The sequence below is a fragment of the Dermacentor andersoni genome, chromosome 1 (assembly GCF_023375885.2).
Source record: "Dermacentor andersoni chromosome 1, qqDerAnde1_hic_scaffold, whole genome shotgun sequence".
NCBI lineage: Eukaryota > Metazoa > Arthropoda > Arachnida > Ixodida > Ixodidae > Dermacentor > Dermacentor andersoni.
The window spans coordinates 345913849-345937875 of NC_092814.1; the positions used below are offsets into that span (position 1 = coordinate 345913849).

The 24027-nt window shown below is 46.3% G+C and overlaps 1 long non-coding RNA gene across 1 annotated transcript; it reads right to left on the bottom strand.

Moving 5' to 3' along the window:
* Positions 1-19574: 19574 nt before the first annotated feature.
* Positions 19575-22316, bottom strand: LOC126516863 (uncharacterized). The gene is made up of 2 exons (XR_007596149.2): positions 21699-22316; positions 19575-19750 (listed from the first exon to the last, which is right to left on the bottom strand). It is a non-coding gene; the product is annotated as an uncharacterized lncRNA (long non-coding RNA).
* Positions 22317-24027: the final 1711 nt, after the last annotated feature.

Below are 24027 nucleotides of genomic sequence, written 5' to 3' on the forward strand. Positions count from 1 at the left end.
TGGTTCCGGCAGCCAAAATGCGCTAAGTGTCCACCTTACGTGTGTGAAGTTTTCTTTAAACACTCTTTAAAACATTTCTTGCCCTCTGATCATGATAAGACAACTTCATATGCATGCTGAAAATCATTGCACCGCTTTTTGTGGCAACGTACTACGCGTTTGCGAGCGAACTTTGGAGCTGTTCGAGCCACGGGAGTATCTTATTTTGGGGAATCAAAGGCGGTCCTACCCCTTATTTGTACGTTCGTGTGTGTTTTTGTATATGCGTGTTTACATAGGTACATACAAAGTTTCGGTTGGTTGGAAGCCCACCCCCTCCGGCTGCACGAATGACTCGTTCGAGCGTAGCCTGTATTAAGAAGTGCCCTTTGCTAAGCGCCTGCGAACAATTGGCGCTTGTAGCTCGCGACCACTAGAGAAAAAGGCGGAACACCGCTCGGCATTTGGCTCCTGCGCGCGCGAGGAGTGGCTTCGCTGCAGAGCTAGAGCACGACGGCGGACCTATGCGTAACTCTGCTCCCTGCGGGAGCATATACAGGAACACTAAAATCGGCTAGTGTTCCTGTATATGCTCCCGCATATGCAGGAACACTAAATTCGGCCGCAGGTGCCTATGGGAGTGTCCACTCTTTACGTTTACTATGTTATTCTATGGATACGCCGCGAAGAAATCCTGGGATCCTAGCGATAAACACCTGCGCTGTAAAAAAATGGAGCTGGGCGGGCCATGTAATGTGTAGGGCAGATAACCGGTGCACATTAGAGCTACACAATGGATGCGAAAGAAATGGAGGCACAGTCGAGGGCGGCAGAAGGTTAGGTGGGGTGATGACATGAGGTAATTGACAAGTTCAAGTTGGAATCAGCTAGCGCAATATTATCGTGTTTCACTCTTAAGAGATTAGATTAGATTATGGGGTTTTACGTGCCAAAACCACTTTCTGATTATGAGGCACGCCGTAGTGGAGGACTCCGGAAATTTCGACCACCTGGTGTTCTTTAACGTGCACCTAAATCTAAGCACACGGGTGTTTTCGCATTTCGCCCCCATCGAAATGCGGCCGCCATGGCCGGGATTCGATCCCGCGACCTCGTGCTCAGCAGCCCAATACCATAGCCACTGAGCAACCACGGCGGGTGTTTCACTCTTAAGGCCGGGATATATGGAGCGTTTTTACGGCGGCAAGTCTGCGATTTTCGCCCGACGGCGCGCATTCGATGCCCGGCATCGAAAAAAACGCCCGCCGCCGCCGATCAGGAGCCGCCAGATATATGACGCGCGTCGTCGGACGCTGCCGGAAGCTGCCAGCAAGGGCAGCCAATCATGACTCAATGGCCGACACCTCCGTCACTTCTGTCTTCCTCGCCGGCACATGGGGCGCGATCGGAGATATTTTGTTCGATACGCGTTCTGTTCAGTTGCTGCAACGTCACAAAGTTGCAGTATGCAAAATTTGTGACAGCGGGGTGGAGAGAGCAGCCAATCAGGAAGCGGTGACCTCCCCGGAAGTTTACTTCCATCGTTTGTCGTCTGCTTGCAGACAGTATACTACAAAACGAAATGTTTCTCGTCTTCCAAATGAATGAAATCGTTACCTAAAAAAACGTATTTTATCTTCTCAAGCCCAAACACGTTTTCAAATAGTAGTACGTGTCACTACTGCAATTTATAACTATTAGGTTCTTTGCGTCGTCCCTAGGTGGTGTCGCGCACAGCGAGAAGAAAAAAGAAAAAGAAAACGACGGGAGGAGTGGCGCACTTTTCAAGGGGCAGCGACAACATTCCAGTGGCTCGCTGGCACCAATGATGTTGTCGATTTATCTGACAACCAACGAATTATTTGTTTCGAGAAACAAAAACGACGCCGGAATTCACTTTCTGCCATTTCTTCAAACGCGTTTCGCACCGCCACCCGCTCTCCTCCTTCCTCTAGAAACGCCAGCGCAACAACAAAAGTTCCCAACGGAAACGCCATTTTCTCGAATTAAACTATGGATTGGATTCAAACGTGCTATTCCGCAGCCGAAAGAAAGCCGAAAAGGCCGTCTGTTGGATCCAATCCAATCCACCAGACGCGCCATGCGAAGCCGTATGATCGCTCCAAACTTCTCAACTCCCGTCGCGTTCGGACGAAATGCTCGGTGGGCAGATGATTGACAGGAGCGTGTCGTCATTTTGACGTCACCAAAAACGGGGCGGCGCCCCGCGGCTGGCGACGTCGGCGCGGAGTAGGCCAATCGCGCGCGCCGGTAACCGAACGAACGCGCCGAACAACCATCTCCGATCGCACCCATGCTTTTCGCGCACGTGGTTCTCGGTTCGCGTGCTTGGCACTTTGTGTTGGCGACATGAACATGACTTCAAAGGCAGCTCGCGTGGAAGTTAACGATAAGCTTGTCTGCGCGATGCTGAAGCGTCCCATATTGTGGGATAGTGGAACGGCCGATTATAAAGGTTATAAAGACGGAGAAACGTCTGTACGTCTATCTTTTCCGATTACGCACCGCGTAGCTATACTATTCATTTCCAACGCAATCCCTCCACTAAGCAGGCACAAAATATACCGATACATTATTAAAAGCAACTGAAGGAGCATTAGACAGTTTAAGAGTTTTTCTTTTGTATTTTGTTGTTCTAAAGAACGAGTAGACATCTATAAACTCTATTTCTGCATTTCATCTTGACAAAAGCAGTTTTGCCTTGTCTGGTGACACTGAAGCGGCAATTTTTGCTCTATGTATCCCCAGCCAGCGGAAGTTGGGCATCGCGCCGCCGCAGCGTTTTCTGCGGTGCGAAATTTGTTGAGAACGACGCTTCATGTATCCCGCCCTTTAAGCTGGAACTGCATCGCGCGTTTTTCGCTGGCGAAAACGCGACGCTCGGCGAACGCCCGTGTCCGTGCCACCGCTGACATGTCGGCACCCGCATGAGCACGGCGGATGTCATAGAGTTACTATACTGACTCTAGAGGACAAGCTACCCATAGGGCCCTTGCATTGAAATCGGGAACCGCAAGAGCGCCGCCCTGTTGCTATCGCTGAGGTTGCGAGCTCCTAAGACGCTTGCTAGACTTGACGACAGTAGTCAGCTTTAATCTGGCAACCGTAGCAGCGTAGCAGCATGGCGTCTCGCTTGTAGTGATGTGATGTGGTGTGCGTGCAACCGTGTGTGTGGGCTTTATAAGTTAGTTCTTTATACTATGGCTTTTTTCTATGGCGTAGGTGTAGTCGATGTTGGCTAGGATGTTGGCCGTGCAGGGGTCAGTTATGCAACCGAGCGATAGTCCTGTTAAAGTTTCCGGCAGTATGCGGTTTTCAGCGGTCACGCAGTGTTTGCTGTTGCAAGTGTCACTCGACGAAGTTATGAGTTAAGAGCTCGCAGCTGTGGTCGACAGATTCCTCGTTGGAGTTCCGTAATTTTCTTCGCACAGGCGGGGTATGTTGCAGAAGCAGCGGGGCGCTTTTTTTGTGGCGGGGTGCTTTTCTCGTCGCGACGATAGATTTTTTTTTGTTTTTGACAAGTACTGATTCAGCAGGAGAGCACATGTAACCGACAAATGGAGGTCTCAGGAGGCCACCTGAGATTATAATAAAGCAAGTGGCGCAGGATCTCCAGGGCACGCAAGGGGCAGTGGGGGGATCAAAGCTCGAATCAGGGCGGTGCGTAGGTTGTAGCCGCCGAGGCAGGTATGTGCCTGGGAATGTCCGGATGGACAGCTCCCCTGGGACGCGCAGCGATGTATCACAAGGTCGAGATACTTTAAAGGCACCTGTACCCATGATCTTTCTTGTTTCCGTACAGTGAGCACGATTAACCAGAACAATATGGAGGGTATCCGGCGCAGTCGCGAATGCGAGTGATGGCACATGTTTCATTTCATTTCATTTATTTACTCTCAAGGCCCTACAGGCATTAAAGAGAGGAGTGGCAATAGAAAAATAGAAGAAAAAATGGCTAATGAGGCAGCACATGATCACAGATAGCCGACTTGCACACATGATCTGCGATAGCGACGATGTAGGCGGGAAGGCTATTCTAGTCTTGACTTGTTTTCGGGATGAAGGCTTCAAGGTATACATTGTTTTTACACTGAGGCACCCAACCTTCATTCGCTGATCAATGCGGTATGACAAATGGCTCGGAAGCTAAAAAACTGTCATTTTTATGTCATTATTAGTGTAGCATATTTTTTGAAACAGGCATAAGCGGGAAAATTCGACGTCTAGTAGAAAGGAGAGGTAGGTCAAGGTGTTGATTCACGTGAGAAACGCTGGCTGAGTGATAGTAGTTACAAAGGATAAACCTAGCTGAGTGGTTTTGAAACGATTCTAAGGACTGTGTTAACGAGCTAGGGTATGGGTCCCATATAGGCGAAGCGTACTCGAGTTTATAACGCATGAATGTTTATAAACATGAAGCAGCAGTTTCAATGGAACGGGAACGAGGCGTAAATTCCGACGAAGGAAACTTTTGTTAATAACATGGTGGATATGTTTCTGCCATGACAGGTTATTAGTGATGTGGAAGCCTAGATACTTGTAGCTGTCGACAAACTGAAGAGGTAAACCATTAAGACCATAGCCCTGAGAAATGTTGAGACACCCTCATTGCTTTACAATCGCTAATGTTACGTTTCATAAGCCATGTATCACATCAAGATGAAATTTCATTTAGGTCAAATTGAAGAACGGAGAAGTCTGACTCATTAGAAATTACGCAGTACAGAACGCAGTCGTCTGCAAAGAGCCTTATGTTAGAAGTAACAGAATCAGGCAGGTCATTAATATAAGTTAGAAAAAGAAGAGACCCAAAGACTGACCCTTGAGGAACACCGGATATTACATTGCATGATTTAGAGTCATGATCATTAACAGAAACGAACTGTGTTCTATTCGGCAAGAAACATTGAGTCCACTTAAGCAAGCTATATTCAAGATGGAGTGCGCTAAGTTTCAGTAATAGTAGCCGATGTGAGACGGTATCGAAAGCTTTCCCGAAGTCAAGGAAGGTGCAAACAATAACTGAAGCTCGATCTAAAGCGGAAGACAAATCATTAGTAAAGGTTAATAATTGAGTCCCACAATATAATTTTCACGAAAACCATGCTGCTGTGATGCAAAAAATTTATTAGGCAAGAGAAAACTAATCAGGTTGCAGTAGATTATGTGCTCTAATAACTTGCATGGAATAGAAGTTACGGAGATCGGCCGGTAGCTTAAGGGGTTATGTATATCACTAGACTTGTGGACTGGAATCACCTTCGCCGCTTTCCAGTGTTCCAGAAGTGTTGAACTCTGTAAAGACTGTGTAAAAATATATGAGAAGAAAGCAGATGAATACGCTACAGTACCCTTAAGGAATTTGTAATTTATGACATTAAAACCTGCCGATGAGGAAAATTGAGCTATTTAATCAAATTGTATATGCCACCAACGTCGATCTAAATCGGCTCCATCTCAAGGTACGTAAGGGTACGTGCGCACGGTGAAGTATCTATTAAATCGTCCGAAAAAAATAGCGAAAATGTCTTGTTAAAAACCGTTGAGCAAAGCTGACGGGGGATATGAAATCAGGCGTCAATTTTCAGAACAATTTCTTTAGGTTTGCGTATGTTGATAACGTTCCAAAACTTCTTCGGATTAGTTGTGAGCAGATGTGGTAGTATTTCAGAAAAAAAGTAATTCTTGGCTGAGCGGATCGCCATATTATATTCAGATGCGATAGCTACGTAGGCAGCTTTTTCTTTGGTTTCTCCAGACAGCTTGAAGCGCCAAAAAATGCGTTTTTTCTTGTTAAGAGGCCGTTTTAAACACAAGTTAAACCAAGGAGCCCGATTGCATGGAGATAATAGGCGGGTCAGAATGTATTTTTCAGTTTGTGTTTCAACCTTGTTTTTGAAAAAGAGCCAGTTTTCTGCGATAGACCTTTCCCAGAACTGTGGAAAAAAGAAATCGGCGAAACTTTGTAACTCGTTATTCATGATCATTTATCATCATCATTTATTATTCCCTTAAGGGCTCCATGTGGGTTAATACATAAGGGGGGGGGAATCAATAATACAAACATCGAAGGAATGGTCATGTACAAAGCAACAAAAAGCAACAACTGAAAAGACACTGAAAAAACACACAGGTTTTTGCATAATTAGTTGAAAATATGGGTGGTTAGTAATTCTCGAAAATCGAAGGGTTTCGCTCAAAAACGGATTCCGGAAGCAAGTTTCATTGTTCTATTGCAACGCGAAGGAAGGATTTGTTGAAAGCGTTTGTAGAACCATGAAGTCGCTCGATACTTAAAGAAATGAATAGACGATGTGATGAGCGCACGGGTGGAAATAAGAGCGAGGAACGAAGGTCAGGAATTTATAGTACAATTCATGGAATAGGCAGATGTTCCAAATCATACGTCTTGATTATAAAAGGGGCAGACCAATAGATAATTTCAAGTTAGTACCGCTGATAGTGTTGCCATAATTCGATAAGATAAAACAGGAGGAACGATTTTGAGTAGTTTCTAAAGTGTCAATCAAGTACTTTTGATGGGGATTCCAAATTGTAGACGCATATTCTAATTTGGTACTGATGAAAACTTCATATGCTGGTTTACGAATCGACGGAGGAGACAAAGATAGGGATCTTTTAATATAGTTAAGGGATCTTGAGCCCTCGGCTGTTATTTGTAGAACGGGGTTCGACCAATTTAGTTTGTTAGTGATGATAACGCCACGGTAGCGGTAACTGTCGACCTCAGATAAATTCACAGCGCCTAAAGAGTATGGAAATTTGGATATAGAACGCTTACGTGGTACATGCATTAATTTGTATTTGGAGACATTTAGTTCCATCATCCAGCGTGAGCACCACTTGTCAATACAATTTAGGTCATTTTGTAGAATGGATTGGTCAGTGTCAGTAGTGGCACGACGGTAAATAACAGTCATCGGCGAATAGACGTATTGTAGAATATATGTCTATTGGGAGGTCGTTAATGTATATTAGAAAAAGAAGTGGGCCGAGGACGGATCCCTGTGGTACGCCCGATATTACTTTGGTAGTATGTGAACAGCGGCCGCCAACATAGGTGAACTGGAGGCGATCTGTGACGAAGCAGATGATCCATGATAGGATTAGTGGGTCGAGGTGAAGGCATGAAAGTTTGGACACTAGTCGACGATGAGGGACGCGATCGAAAGCCTTTGAAAAACCTATGTAAATTACGTCAGTCTGAAATGAAGAATCTAAGTTTAGGTGGAGATCTGTGGTGAATTCAAAAAGTTGTGTTTCGCATGATAAGCCCGGACGAAAGCCATGTTGTTTGGTAAAGAAAAAAGTATTTGTGTCTAGGTGGGACGCTATATGGGAATATATATGTTCTAAAAGTTCACAGGCAATACATGTAAGTGAGAACGGGCGATAATTGGATGGGTCAGAGCGTTTACCAGATTTAAAGACGGGGGTTACTTTGCTTGGTTTCCAGCCTTTGGGCATAGTACCCTCGCCTATAGACTGGGTAAAAATGATATGTAATATCTGGCTACAAATAACATTAGTGGCTTTCAGTATCTTCACCGGTATGTTGTCAGGTCCGGGGGAGCTAGATATCTTAAGTTTATTGATTAGGCTCGCGATAACTTCAGCAGTTACATCACTGGGAGGCATTTCAGCGCCGCAAAACCTTGGTAAAACAGGAATGTTGGTGGAAGATTCCCAAGGGAAGACGGAAGAGAAGTATAAATTTAAGACGTCACAACGCTCTTCAACTGGAACATGGGACCCATCAGGATTAGTTTTGGTAATATTATGCGACTGATTTCTACTTGGTGCGAGTATTTTCCAAAATTTTTTCTGGTTTACACGGATGATATTGAGAAGATCCTGGTGATAAAATTTTTTCTTAGAAAACTTCAGAAGGCTGTTGTACTCGCACAGGCAGTTGAAGTATTTCTTCCATTTCGGGGCAGAACCAAATTTTTTGCCGCTCTCAAAAGGCGCTTTTTCTTTTGTGCTAGTTTTTTTAGTTGGTTTGTGTACCAAGGCTTTCCCATGACAACTCAAATGCAAACAAGGGGTACGTAATTATTGATTAAGCTGAGTAGCTTTTGCTTATACAACAGCCAGTTCCGTCAACAGGCCTTCTGAAAACAGTTCCTTTTGGGTATGCAAAAAAAATATATTTAGTTCACTGTTAATTTTGGAAAAGTTAGCTTTATTGTAGTCCCGTATTAATTTTATTGAACGCTGTTTGTTTGGAACAAGGATATGCAAATTGAAAAGGACAATACTGTGATCGCTCAGCCCATTGACGCATGCTAACGACTGAATGTATTCGGGTAGAGAAGTGAGGACCAGGTCAGGGTGTTTGAGCCACGTGCAGGAAAGTTTACTTTTTGTTTAAGGTTGAAGTTTAAGGATCGCGAAAAAATCTGCTGTAGTCATAAATTTTCTTACAGTATTTTAAACGCTGGGGCGAGCGTGAGGGATTACAAAATGAATCACGGAATGATCACTTAAACCAGGTATAACTGATAATGAAGAAATTTAATCAGGAGATGTGGTGAAGACCAGGTCAAGGATGTTGGCAGAAATTGCAGTGACACGGGTAGGCTGTTTAACAAACTGGGTGAGGCCAAAGGTCTAACATATATCAAGAAAGGTTGAACATTGGGATGAGGATAGAGTCACTGATGGGAAGTCAACAGCCCAGTCAAGTCCAGGGAAATTGAAAACACAGATCAAAAATATTGGTGGTGCTGGATATTCAACAACGATCTGGTTAAGGCAGTCAAATAGTTCATTGCAAAATTTCGATGTACTGTCGGGTGGTCGATAGCAAGCGGCAAATATCACGTCTTTGTTATTTATGTGAACAAAACAGCACAAGAACTCAATCTGCAAAGGCACGTGTATATCAAAAGAGGTGATATCACATGAAACAGCGATCAAGGTCCCATCGCCACATCGTCCTATTCGGTCACTTCTATAGATATTGTAAGCCTTACTGCACGCGAAAAAATTCGAATTTTCAGTTTTATCTGAAAGCCAGGTCTCGACTATAACAACGTCTCCATTACACGTGTCGATCAGCGCAGACGGGGCATCTTGCTTATTCATGATGGAGCGGGTGTTAGTGAACAGCACAGAGTAATCATTGTCATGCTTATTCTGCGCGGCCGCGCGATGCTCGCTCGAAACGGGGGATGGGGTATTCGCAGGGAAATTTATTGCGCTGCTGCCTATATTACCACTGGGAGTAACAATACTGTTCTGCTGAACTTCATAAACAGTATCGGTTTGAGAGCAATACACGTAGCACGTTTTCCTGATGAACAATTTGGTGTACCTGAAATGATACAATTGACCAGAGGACTTCCCAAATGCAATTAACTTATTCCTAGTCATTCTAGTTGCCCGACACAAGTCTTCTTGAATGGATACCCCGGATCCTTTCAGTTTCTTCTTTTGTGTTAATAGGTTTTCCTTTACTTCAAATGATGCCAGTTTCACTACAACTGGTCGACATTTGTTATTTATAAAGGTGCCTAAGCGATGCGCAAGCTCAATTCCCTCTTCGGGTAATCGCAGCGCGGGGAAACTGCACAATAATTGAACGAACTTGTTTTTCTGTTTCCCTTCAAGTTTCAGAGGTACATGTACAATCGGCGATACCATAGAAAATCAAGTTATCTCTCCTTGACCTGTCCTCGAAATCGTCCAGACGAGATTGCACCGATGCATTCTCACTTTTCATGGTTTCGGTAATAATGCCTCGGATATGAGGAGGTTCCTGCCGAGTTTCAAGTGCAGCAACTTTCTCCTCTACGTACGCTAATCTGGCATTCATGCTTGTAATACGCTCCTCAAGTAATTCTTGGTTGGCTTTCTCTTCATTAAGAGTTGAGATTAGCTCAGCCTGACGCACATCCATTTTAGTAGCAAGAGAGTCAATGGCCTTGAGAACCAGGTTAGTGCTACCACTGGGATCAGGGCCAGGGTTAGGCTCAATGTCTTCGGACATCCCAAGCAACCTTGTAACATGTACACAGTCGGTAAATAAACACCACAAAATGTCCGGGCATGCGACGAGCAGCAAAGCGCGATTGCTAGAGCGCTTACAGTAAAGGGAGGTTGAGTTACCAACCTGGATGTAAAAGAAGAACGGCCTCGGCAAGGACTGCGCCATTGCTGCCATAGTTCGCGTCGCCGGGCGTATAGTAATATCAGAGTTAGTTGTATGAACTGTATGCATAATACGCTTTGCTACGGCACCTTAAAGGAATGAGTATTGAGGACGTTGTAGGTACGTTTGTTCGTACCGCGTCTAATCCTATCCGCCCCATACATCTTTTTCTTTTTTCTATATGTATACACGTCGCTTCCCATGATGGATGGACCAATTTAAGTTGTCAATAAAGATAACTGTCCTAAGCGTTACCGTAATAAATATAATTCCACGGTGATATTGTTTGCTTTTCTTTATTGTAACACCGGGAACTGTTCGTAAAACCTCATTTTGTATTTGTCAGAGAAGCATAGGCCTTTTGCGCATGTGGATATCACAAGCTTAATCTAGTGTGCAATACACAAAGCAGCTGCTACAACGTGAACTGCAGCATTGAGGGCCACACAACACATCCATAATTAAAGGTAAAAACATAGAGGGAAGCTTCAAAATAGGCTCTGTAGTGATGCATAGTATAACATGTATGTGTAGACTAAATGTTGAAAAAAGCAATGCATCAATGTCCCATTTGCCTTCAAGTTTATTATCAAGTTCAAGTTTATTATGAGCATATGTACAACAGGAATCTGCTGACACACCCGCAGTCAAGATGGCTGTTTGAGGTGCGTTGGCTGCCTCAGCGTAAGCAAAAGAAAGAAATTGGGTGAATGTAAATAACAGTGCCATTGCGTCTTGCCTCTAACCTGCATTTGCCTCCACGGCGTATTGGCTTGTAGAGTCTGTATAAGGAAGCAGCTGTGGCTAGGCGTAGGCATCGTCCAAGCGAGAAGAAAAGGCCATTCAAATGGGGAATTATGGAAATAAATGCAGTTATTATGTCTGCTTCTTTCGCTGTTCTTGCCTAAAAGTTTTCAGAGATAGTGTCCAGAGTGCACCAGCACTTTGACCGCTTTTATTTTTTACCGGCAGATGTTGCTGTGACATCCTTGGTATGGTTGCGCGCAGCACTGCTAACATTTGGTGGAGGCATTCGAAGTGGTAGCCAAAAATATTAAGAATCACCCTTACCTGCATGGATGCTTCCAATTTGTTATGCAGTGGTAACTGTCACTATTAATGCAAGGCCTCCACATCTATGCGGCGAGTGCCATAGCTATAAATTGATATTTTCCTTTATTGTTTCACAAGGTTTCTGATATGTACACATTAAATGTGATCCGTTTTTTTATTGACCCCAGTGTGGAGAGAGTATCATTAAATTGCTTTTTTTCCCCGTGGCTTGTTGGTTTGTTTCTAAATTTATCAAGCACCAGTCTCATGATGCTAAGGTGATTCATGTAATGACAATCATCAGCTTTCGTTTTGCAGAAAAAGAACACATTTCCTGACCCATTTTTGCTATCCCATTACTCGCATAATTTCGCAGAGTAGTCTACTTACAGTGACAGTGCTTACAGTGAAGTACTTACAGTGCTTTACCTCCACTAAAGAGTCTTGCATTTTCAAATACTATTCTTTCCTTAAAATCATTCGACACTTCTCATAATTTCTGTACCTTGGGTTTCTGATACTATGCATTCACCATTTCTTGCTTTTTGTTTCTGACTAGAAATGTCTTCTTTAATTTAGAGCTTAAATGTTGCCTTTGGAACACGCAGATTGGCTTGCCATTGCATATCTGCATCACAGGGAAACATGTTTCATTGAATATTTGCAAATTCCAATAGAAGATTGATGAATACTGCTAGCAGCGTGATTTGGCTGATAGAGCCATAAAGGTAACTCATCTAACTTCGTAAATTAAAGTACATATTAGTGTGATGTACAATATATGTTGCACTAATGTGGTGGGTTCTCTTGCTTATACAGCAAGATAATCAGTGCGCGAGAAAAAAAAAATATTTTGTATACCTCTTGTGCACACTGATTTAAGGAAAATGAGCTGGAGGTGTCCACATGACCTACTTATTTTACCTGTGAGTATACTCAACAAAAATGTGTCCCAGCTGTTTAATGGTATTTAAGATTATGTAAGTATTGCATATGTGCGTGTTGTCTAAAATAATTGAATTTTGAAAATGCGCGTAGGGATCTGATGTGCATATCTGCAGTTTATGGATACATGTAAACGACATAGCATCAAGTGCAAGTGAACGGTGCCACAGGCTCGGAGTCGATCATGCAAATAGATTCGCTGCACACATTTGTGACAAGAAAAGATATGCCACATGAAATGGCACGCAAGCAAGTGTGGAAGATATTGAACAGTTAATAAAACACCTACACGATTAATACGTGGGTTCATGCACTTGATTTCGTCCGTATTAGGCACTCGCCTCTTGATTGCTTCCTGGCACAGAAATACTCGGCATCAGGCTGTTTTTCTGCTGTGGCTGCTGTAGAAGCATGATCATTCAAAGTGCAACAATTAAACGGATTCTATGACTTGCTTGTAGATTCGCCAGTACAATTCTGGTGCGCTGGTCCACCTGTCCAGCAAATTCCTACGGAAGGGAAACCGGCAAATAAAAACACCGCTCCACATGTAAAAAAATGCTCTACTAGTTGTGACGCTTCTCAAACGATTGTGATGCATCACAAGGGCTGTCTACTCGCGTGATGTTCTGAACAAGAAGACACATTGCTTACATGTGAAGGTATATGCTTCACATGTGATTCACTTGTAATTTTCTACAACGTGGCTTTACCGACGCAATAGTCTGTATCATTAAGTGTTTTTTTTTCATGGTTCCTTGTAACTTATGTTTTTGTTATTTTGACTTGCAGTGCCGATTTTGTACTCACTCGCTCCTGCCTGGACTGCCAAGAGGCAGTTGGCAGTATCTAATAAATAAATAAATAAAATAAATAAATAGAGCACTTCGGGGCTTGGATGGCACAAAAGGCACGAATGTACCATAGCGTCCGATGTCGTCACGCGATCACATGTCAAACCTAATCTGTACGAAACTACTACGCATCCAAAAACACAGTGATTCGAAACCGAAATTCGCGCCATGTTTTATTAAATAAATTCGTACACGTGATTTACATACATTACGCACTTAGCAAGCGCTTTCTGTGAACTTAATATTCCCACATCACCTTCTTAAAGCGATCAGGTATGCTTCTTTAATGACAAAGCATGAGGCGACCAGTACTTGTTTTCAGCCCTTTCAATAGTAATTGGGCTGGCCACATTGTCAAGTAGCAACAGGGCGGCGCCCTAGTGGTTCCCACTTTTTCGGCCCAGCTTTTCCTGCAGAGTTGGTTATATTAACTCTATGGCGGTTGCGCGCCGGCGACGCCGCGTTTGCCGGGTGTTCCGCTGAGTGGCTGCGCCGAGATGCGCGGAGGGCAACATCATCTGGTGGCGTCAAGGGAACTAATTCGTGGCCTATAGCGTGATGACTTTTCAGAACAATCATAACATGGCCTCTGTATTAAAGGACATCTCACGAACTTGCTACCGCAAAAAAAAAAATTCGCATAGTTCTAATACAATAGGCGGAGTTAAAGGTGTACGCTTCCAGGATTTCTCGCTCTTCTTTGCCCTTGCCTCTACCAAGGATCCTTACATTGCTGAACAATGGTTAACAGCCACATTCATTGCAATGGCGAGGCAAGTTTGCACCATCATCGGACCCCAGGGAGGAGTGGTGCTCACGCAGCCAGTCATTAATACATGTTGGGGCAACGCAACGTAGGAAAGTCGAAGTATGCCGTATGTGCAAAAAGTGAGCCACAACATCAAAAAGGTTGCGGCCAAGCAAGGAGTAAGTTTAGTGTTTTCCGTTCCTTGCAAGCTTTCGGGTCTATGCTCGCGCATTTCTCGAGGCAGGGCAAGGAACCACGTTTGCACAACGCAGCATGAAAACCGTTCCACGGCATGTGTCGCACAAGTTGTGTATAAGTTCCCTCTCACATGCGAGCGAGTTTACACAGGCCAAAATGGTCGATGTATTATTGACCGGTTGCGTGAGCACCACACCTCCCTGGGGTGCAAACTTGCCTCGCCATTGCAATGAATGTGGCTGTTAGCCATTGTTCAGCAATGTGGCGATTCTTGGGAGAGGCAAGGGCAAAAAAGGAAGCGTACTACAGTGGTTCTGCTGTTGCGCATGCTCTGCTGGCCTTGCTGGTACTATGCCGTTTCTAATAAAGCACAGTTGATAGTCCAGTCATTGTGGTGTGAACATCTCTTCTTGTCCTTTGTCTTTTGTGACTGGTTTTTTTTCCTTCAACGAAGTACGTATTCTCCAGGCGAAATTTTAGAAGGCGGCAAACGTCGTGGGTTTCAAATGGCGTGCGTTCGGACAAAGAAGAGCCATCCTTATGTTTCCTGCAGCACTCGACCGCATATTTCATGCAACATGAAATTTAAAACAGTGTTTAAGTGAGAAAATGCCGATGAGGCAGCCACCGCTGGTGCTTCCAATGCGCATGTCCACCTATTGTTAGGACTTGCTGAGCGAAAGTATGAATTAAAAGCGACGGACATCCGTGCCAACAATAATGAATTAAGCTATTACCCACAATAAAATTTTAAGTGAGAAGGTGAAGACAAGTCAAAAGAAACCTTAAATGATGTGGGTTTTCGAAAAAGGTCGAGTAATGACACTTTAGATGTGCGTTTGGGAAGGGGGAGGGCCCCGATATCCCCACGTTGTCGGCGCCTATGTCGGCACTTATTGTCCCTAGGAAAGAGTCGTCTTCCTGGTCGCCTTGCGGCGGTGGTTGAACAGCAGCGCGGTAGAGGCAGTCGGGATCAGAGTGCTTTCTTCAGGACTTGTATATCACGGTGACGTCGAATTCTTGCAGTGAGAGAATTGAATGTGCTAGGCATCCTGAAGGGTCCTTTAAATTGGCTAGCCAGCGGAGGGTGTGGCCGCCCCTTACGACTTCGAACGGCCTGCCAGGTAAGGGCTGAATTTCCGGGTAGCCCAAATTTGGGCAAGTCATTCCTTTGTCGTCGTTGAATAACCGGATCCCGCTTTCGACAGCGACCAGCTAGATCAAGATATGACCCTTTCAAGTCAGTGTTTCCTCTGGACTAGGACAGTACTGAGTCCTACACTGTTTGCGTCGTTGTGGATTTCGGAATCAGCGTCTTCGTCAAAGCGGTCGAGCACTGGTGGTGACTGCAGGCGTCGTTTTATTTCCTCGAATGCCTGGAATTGCGACGTTTCCTCAATCAAATTCGACTTCGAATTTCGTGAGAAGAGTCGGACGTCCGGAGATACCAGAGAAGTTCTTGACAAAGTGCCTATAGTAGGCACGTAGACCAAGAAACCTGCACATTTTAATTGATTTCGGGAGTTTTACGTGCCAAAACTTGATTATGAGGCGTGCCGCAGTGGGGGTCTCCGGATTAATTTTTTCCCCCAAGGGATTTTTAACGTGCCGCCAATGCGGGAGACACGGGCGTTTTTGCATTTAACCCTCAGGAAAATGCGGCCGCTGTAGCCACAATTAGAACATGTGACCTAGTGCTTAGCAGTGCTACACTATAGCCGCTAAGCCACCGCAGCGGGTCCCGAAACCTGCGCACTGCCTTCTTGTCGACAGGCTGCAGAAGGTTTCGAATGGCAGCTGTTTTCTGCGTATGAGAAAAGAATAGCGACTTGCTGATGACGTGGCCAAGGGAGAGAAGTTCTTCGTAAGCGAGCCGCATTTTTCCGGCTTCAGGCTCAGTCCAGATGATTTTGTGGCCTCTAGTACTGTCCCAAGGCGCTTAACGTGATCGTCTAAGCTTCAGGCAACCACGATGACGTCATCAAGGTAGACTAAACAGGTCAGAAAATACCCTGTCCATTACATGCTGCAAAGTTGCGGGTGCCGAGCAAAGACGAAATGGCGTGACCTTGAATTCAAAAGACCGTCTGGCATGATAAATATGGTCTTCTATCCCTCGCGTCAACTGCCAGTAGCCAGTAGCCATTTGCCAGTAGCCTGTCATGAGTTCCACGGATAAAAGATACTTTTCATTGCAGAGTCAATCAATGCAATGCGTCGTCTATCTATGGGAGGGGTACATCCTTTTTCGCGCTTTCGTTCAGGCGACGGTAATCGTTTTCTTCACACAGACTATAGGAGATGCCCACGGGCTTTGAGACCGTCGGATGATATTGTCGCGCAGCATTTCGTCGACTTGTTGGCTTATAGCTTCACGTTCTCGAGTCAAAACTAGGTAAGGGCTCTGGCAGAGTGGTCAAGCACATTCTTCGGTTATTATGTCATGCTTACTTAGCAAGTAGGGTTTATCGAATCCTTGATGACGACGAGAAGCAGTCCTCGCATTGCTTGCGCCGGCCTTTTCGCTACGCTAGCTTATGCCTGGGAAGACTTGGGGTAATATCTAAGGCTGGTTAAGTAACACGGACCGTCGTTGTAGCTTCAGCTGAATAGCAGTGGACCAGCGTGACGCTGGCTACTGTAACTTCTTCGATGCTGGTAATCTTGGTGGCCTTCGTCAGGTGTTTCAATTCTTGGCTGAAGTTTTCAGTATTACCTTCGTCTTTCCTCCGTGCAGTCGAGCGATTCCTCTTGTGACTCGAATTTCGCGGTCGAGCAGCATATGTTGGTTGCCCTCGACGACGCTTTCTAGGTTTGCGCATGTTTCGGTGCCAACGGAAATAATGATACTGGAGTGAGGTGGCACGCTGATCTGATCTTCGAGCGCACTCAAGACATGGTGACTGAGAGAACTCTACTGCGGTACACATGGCCTTCGGATAGCGCTATGCTCTTGCTCCTCCAGTCGACGATCGCGCCGTGTTGATTCAGGAAGTCCATGCACAAAATCACGACTCGCGAGCACTGTTGGAGAATAATGAAGGTCGCAGGCCAGGCCCATTCATGGACGATAATTCTTGCCCTGTAAATTCGAGTCCATGTTATGAGGTGCACATGTCGTCTAACAGTCATGCTTTGAGGGCCTTCACAAACAGTGTTTTACTTTCCTGGGCTTGTCGGCGAACGGACCACTGACGACAGAATAGTCGGCTCCTGTATCGACTAGAGCGGTGACGTTTTTGCCATCGATAACAATGTCAAGGTCAGTAGTTCTTGGCTTTGCATTGCAATTAGGACATAGCGCCGGATTACGACTGTCTCGGGTTGATATGTGGCTGGTAAGTCGCGTCGTCAGGTCTTTTTTTGTCGGCGTGTGCTTGGCTTTGAGGCTTCTTTGGGATGGCGCCGTGTCGTTGCTACGTCGAATAGATAGATGTTTAAGCATCGTGGTCGGCAGTGGAGATTCTTCGGCATTTTGGCGTATAGATGGTGCACCTACATCGGTTGCTGCTTTTAGTTTTCCAAATCTGGGCTTACGAACCAGCCCCAGGCTGGGCCGTGGTATGGTCGGCCCGGCGGTGATAGGTAGCGGCCTCCTGACAGCGAACGGGATGGTAAAGAGGGCTCTCATGAGTGGCGGCGAGGTAGTCGGCGATATCACAAGGCCGATCACTTTGCTGCGGGCATCCCGCGTTCACGGCAAACCCTCATAGTCCGAAATCGCGGTATGGGCATCGACGGTAGACGGTTGTTTGGAGCGCGCCATACACCTGTCCTACTTGGGTAGTTGCGTTGGGCGACGGGCAGGTGAGCTGCCGGGGGCGACGGTCGACGTAATTGCGGCGTCACGGGAATTTGGAGTGGGTGCGGAGGGGAACCTTGACGGCGAGTGGACTCATTGCTTCCGGCTCAGGAGGCGGCAACTAGGGCTGCTCTTTGCAAGCTTCCAGTCACCGTCGAATTTCGTCCTTGACCATGTCACTGATCGAGACCACCTGAGCTGGCAACAAAGGAAGCATTTTTCGCCGTTCTTCGCGCACAATTGTATTGGTGGGCTCTCCAGGGTCGTCAGAGCCTAGTGCTTAAAGTTCTCACTGTGGGGTCAGTACTTCATGATTATATTGCCTAGTGCGCATTTGCAGTTTTCGCAATGGTCGTTGCGGTTGTGAAAAAGCTATGGTGTTCAGCGGCTTGCGGATAAGTCCGGCAAGAAGTTCTTGCTTTACTCCCGGCATCAAGAAGCGCACTTATTTCTCCTCGGACATTTCAGGGCCGGCGTGCCGGAAAAGAAGGGTAATCTTTTCTGTGAATATGGTGACCGTCTCATTGGGCATTTGCACTCCGACTTCCGAGAGTAGTTCAGCCCTTTCTTCGAATCATGCTTGTAAACGTCTTCGGGAAGTTTCTGAATGGACCCCACGTTCTTAAAGTGGCCTGTCGGTTCTCAAACTATGTCTTTGCGATGCCCTCGAAAGAGAAGTACACGTGGCGTAATTTGACTGCAGAGTTCCCCATGTTGGGGTTTGAAACGCTTTGAAATGTCTCCGGCCCGAATTCCGCATCGCCGAACGAAGCTCCACGGTAGATAGGTCGTTCCCTGGGCTTTTGCAGTACGAAGGCTGCAGGCGATGCTCGGTCTCTCATGGTGGCAATTGGCAAGGCTACACTCTTGTTGTTCACCTCTGGTAGAAGCCCGTGCTCCCTTGGCAAATTGTGTAGCATGTGGGTAGCTCGATGGTCCAGGGTGGCGGTGGCGTCTTCTTCGCGCTTTGGACTAGGCTCTCTGTTGGACGGGGGCGTCCAGTACACGGGCAGAAAAGTACCTCCACCAGATGTCCCGTTGTAGTGACGGTGAAGACCAAACAGTATCAAAACCGAGTTGCAAATTTAACTCTTTGTTGGGCACACATGTGCCCAGCAAAACAAGTAACACTCAAGCACAATGATAGCGGCGAGCGCAGGGGGCCATCGTCGAAAGTCAGATCTGCGGTTCAGACGCGTCGGCTATTTATAGATGGCTCAATGAATCTTCCAGTGTAATCCTTGGTGCTTTCATGGGTTCTAGAATGTGCGCCATTATTTCAGTCGCGCACAGGATTTGATTACACGAGGCTCGGCGACAGCATAGACAACACATAGAAGCATCGATAACATACGAGAAAGTTGCGATACAGAAAAGCCCGTCTTCAGCGTAGTCATAACCTTTAACATTTGTTAGCTGGTGAAATTCTATTACTGAATGCAGATAAATAAGTATGCCGTGTCAGTATAGTGAACACAACTTCGAAATTAATTAGATTGCCTTAATTTTAAGTTTCCTGTATATATATTTAAAAAATCAGTTTCTATGCTAAGTTTCCCCTCGCGACCTCAGTTTCTCTGCTATTTTAGCAATGTGTGAAAGCTTTAGGAGCGCCAAGCACGACACGTATGCGACAAATACAGTGCGAAACTCGCATTGACTGCCGGTGAAGTAAGATAAATATTCCAAAAATTTGCGTGAAAGGGCGGTGGTAAGAAGCACTGCGTCATTGAGAAGGCTGCCCGCGTGTCTAGCAACGTCAGTGCGCTTGCGTATAGAAAGAAATAATGATACGTGAAAGCACATGGACATCACTTTATTCGGCACGGTCACCTCGTCAGACATGATAAGCTATACGAAGACAGCTCTAGGGATGATTATGAGAGAGTGCGAAAGAAGAGATCTCCATCCTTGCAGCCTGGCCACCCTCCAAGTAGAGCCGACAGTGGGGGCTGTCAAAGCTGGGCTTGTTGCTGTAATGTCAGGGGAATATTACCATCATAAGAGCGGGTATTTGGACGAGTTAGCACACATACATAACGGAAATAGGCAGTGCACCATGTACGCAGACCGTAGGGAATGAAGACACAAACAAGCGCTGACAAAATCAGGGGCATATGGCAACTGTATTGGTAACTCGTAGACGGGCAAATCGATGGGGCTCAATTCATCGCATATTTCACATCTGGTCAACATACTATACCTGAAAGCGCTATCTATAAACGTGCGAAAAATAGGTGCTGCCTGCAACATGTGTGGTGCCGTAAATTCTTATCAAGCCCGCTCCCTGCATCACGCTCGTAAGCTGAAGTCCTGTTGGTACAGCGACCAGTGAACGTCAAGACGCATTTTTGAGCTTGTTGGTTCATGTTCGTTGTTAAAAAGCGCCAGGGTACACAAGGGACCAGACGACGAACGACACGTACACAGGGCGCGCCGTGTGTACGTGTCGTACTTCGTCTGGTTTCTTGTGTTCCCTGGCACTGTTACTACGACGAGTGAAGGATGCGTAGACATTAATACAGAGCTCAGCAGACCAAGAGCACGCGGTATGCAATATAATAAACTGTTCGGACTGTTGTACGAATACTTGTGAGAGTAGTTATCGCTACGAGGGCATTTGTTTGGATGCTGATACGATGAATAAGGACAGTAGGACAGTCATAAAGGCGTAATCGCGTTCTTCAGAGTCGCACATAGCGAGAAAGCGGTTACGGTGCGTGCGTCACATACAAATAAAGTTGTCTCATGCAAAAATAAACATGTTTTTCACTGACGCCTTTTAATAGAACTAAATTGTGGGGACTTACGTGCCAAACCCACGATCTGACTACTAGGCACGGCGTAGTGGGGGACTACTGCATAATTTGGATCAGCTAGGCTTCTTCTAGGCCTTTTTTCTTCTAGCTAGGCCCGATCTAAATGCCGCTACCTCGGGCGGGATTCGATGCCGTGACTTCGTGCTTAGCAGCCCAAGAACATAACCATTAAGCAACCACGGCGGGTCTCCCATGTCTTCATCGGTCACGTTGCCGGTACTTATGTACTTACTTAGATCAGATTTCAGTACGTACTTTAGATCAGATTTGAAACATGCATACTACGTAGGATGACGCTGTAGTCTGTGTGATGGCGTCAGTTTCTTGACGGTGGCGCCATAGTACTATCAAAATCTGGCGAAAATGCTGTAACACACATTATAGCACACATAACTTAGCTTCACGAGATATAACGAGCAGGAATTTTTTTCTTGCTATATTCTCAGCATAAAGCTCCAGCCACCGTAGTATGGATGTGCTTTGTCAGCGGATTAGAGTGGTGGCAAAGCATGCAGCTTGAAAGAATTATGCAACCTAGGATGCGTTGATGCTGAGGACTATCGGAGTGCCTCTCTAAGGTGAGATTACCTTGTTGATTATTGACGCTATTCCACGTAAAGCTAATGAGGCCAAACATGAAGCGGCATGTTGCGCTGATAATCTAATGCCTTGTAAGCTTGCGCTGTATGGGCTCAATAACAAGTTCGATAAAATGTACACGCCCGTAGCAATAGTTCTACGCCTGTTCAGCGCCTTCCTCCGAGACACCGATATAAATGTTTCAAAATACACCCGCGCTAATATGTGGAAGTTTCTCATAGGGTACAATTCCCAGATAAGTACGCCAGGCAGGCCCCACTTGTTGCAACACAAGCACCCCTATCAAACACCAACGCTTAAGCAGCTGCGCTCGGAAAAAAAAATGGGAACGGGTCAGCAAAAGCCAAACGTTCGATGTCCTGAAACAAAGAATAAGATTTCTTATCAGGACAGTGCCTAAACTCAGGAGCACGCCTTCGAAATTAAAAGCACTGTCCGAGACATGAGATGATATTTGGTGATTGAAGCCTTCAGGTGAAAAAGCCTCAGCGAAGCGACGTACCCGTGTTTCAGAAGCCGAAGCAGAACAAGCTGCGGGTCTGCACGGCATCGTCAGGCACTGCCGTCTCATGGTCGTTCGCCGGCGAGACCTGCCCGATATCGTCAGGCTTCTGGCTCGGACCAGCGCCAGGTTGCATGAGAACCAGGGACAGCTGTGTCATTACGCTAGCCGATGTGGAGAAGTCTTCGATGTCGTGGTGGCTGGTGGGGTCGACGGCAGGCTGTGCTTCTTGCGAAGGGGATTTACTCGGTCCAGCTGCTCGCGAGATGCTTCCACCACCTTGCGAAGCCAGTGGCTCTGGTGGCTCCGTTCCCGCCGAGGGTTCCTGAGCCAGTCGGCGCTCCTCACGCCTGGCGCCCCACCCATAACGAGACCTGCAAGTGCTAGCCAGTTGGCCCATATTTCCCGAAACGTGCCTCCGGTGGAAGCAAGAACAGTGTTCTTTGATGAAGCTGGCGGAGCACCGCGTTAGAGTGCGATCACTGTCGGCTAGACTACTGCAGGTTATGATTGTTTCCGCGCCCGAAAACGTAGAGTCGCGGACTGATTAAAAGGGACCATGGCTTAGGCAGCCGCAACGGCCGCGTGGCCGCACCACGGCGCTGCTATCGCGCTTCGCGCGTTCACGACGAGAATACCCAGAGTGACGTCAAACTTCGCCTTCACACCTTGGTTCTAGCGCTGGTGCTTGTAATGCTTGATAAATTTCTAGTGCGGCGTTCGGCTGCTCTGCTACTGAAGGTCGGGACGAAGGGGCACGTTAGTGCCAGTAGTTTCGCCAGCAGTAGAATGCCAATAGAATTGCCAGTAGTCAGCACTTTGCGCTGTCGCGAAGTAGCAGACGGACGCAGGCAATCAAACCGCCGCAGTGTGAAGGAACCAGAACCCGATGTTTTCTTTTGTTGGCGATTTGCAGTCGCGGTCACAATAAAATGACACATCGCTTCGGTTAAAAAAACGTGGGCCCGTGCGAACTAGTGAAAAAGGCGCCTGGCTTTGAGGCGTCTGCTCTCGCATGCGCGTCCTTTTTAGCTCGCAGCCTCTCCAAACCTTTAGCATCGGCTTAGCGCTCTTTAATCGTGGGGAGCACCGCAAGATGACGCCGCTGTAGCCGTAACGTTTGACGCGGTGCCGGAAGGTGTTGACGCGGGAGGGATTGTTCTCCCGTGCTTAAGGTCCCTCTATAATTTTTAAGTCAGCGACATCTGCCGCGTGCGCCACCTAGAAATTTTCTGTAGCAGACGGCGCCCACGCTAAACCGCGGCATTCATGAGGTGAAAAAATATCTGCACATGCCCGGAAATAAAACTTACTTGTGCCTGACTGTGGTGAAAAACGAAAGAAGAGCCCAAACTGCTAAAACTAGTCCTTTAAGTTCAAATGAGCGCTGAAAGGAAAACGGCCAAGAGAGCGGAATGGGTGCTTTAACGCCTCGATTCCGCATGTTTACATTTCGTTCATTTGCGCTCGTATTAAATTACATTACATGTTCACAGCATAAATTATCTGCAGATAATTAAGAGCGTGAAGTGTTCATTTGCTTGCATTTCATAAAGGAGTCGAAGCACTTGACGGGTGAACAACACGGAGTCGGAGCCGAAAACAATGCGAGACGTGTTTCGTGTCTATCCGCGCGAACCTTGGTGATTGCTTGCGCTTAATTCCGTTTGCTCCGTGGATTATTTTGCTTGTAGATGTGCTGCGTACACATAGCGGTTACTCTGAACGAGGAATTCGTGTAAAAAAGAAGGCTGACAGTCGCTTGGACCGAAAGTCTTTCGACAGAACGTCGCTGAAACGTGCGACCCTCACGGCAACTAAACATCATGCGTGTGTGTGGAAACGAGTGCGCCAGCAGTCTTCTTGCCGCTGAGTGTGTTTGTTGTGTAGCGATTACACGACGACTGTTGTGTTTTGTGGTTCAGTACTACGAGCCAGTGTAACTTGTCGTGACAATCTAAAGCGGCGGTATGGATCGTGTCAGCCAGTCTTCCTCGATCGTGTTCGGGCTGCCAGCGCGATCTAAACTCGCGGAACACCAACATTTAGCGTAGTGTGTGCGCGTGCATGAATGCGGTTGACTGTTCTCGTGAACCGTGCGAGGTCGCCCCGCATACATGACGCGCATTGTTGTGTTTATGCCTTTTCGCCTCCGTGCACCGCTAAAGCCCCTTAAGAATTAGAGGGCCCTTATTCGAAAAGCACGCGAATTGGCCTAGCTATTACTGCACTGTGTTTTGCTGGCAATCCGTGTATCGCATTTGGCGTTTTTCTTGTGTTAATTTGCAGTTGTGTGTTCTTCATCAGTAAATGGCACCGCCGATTACTG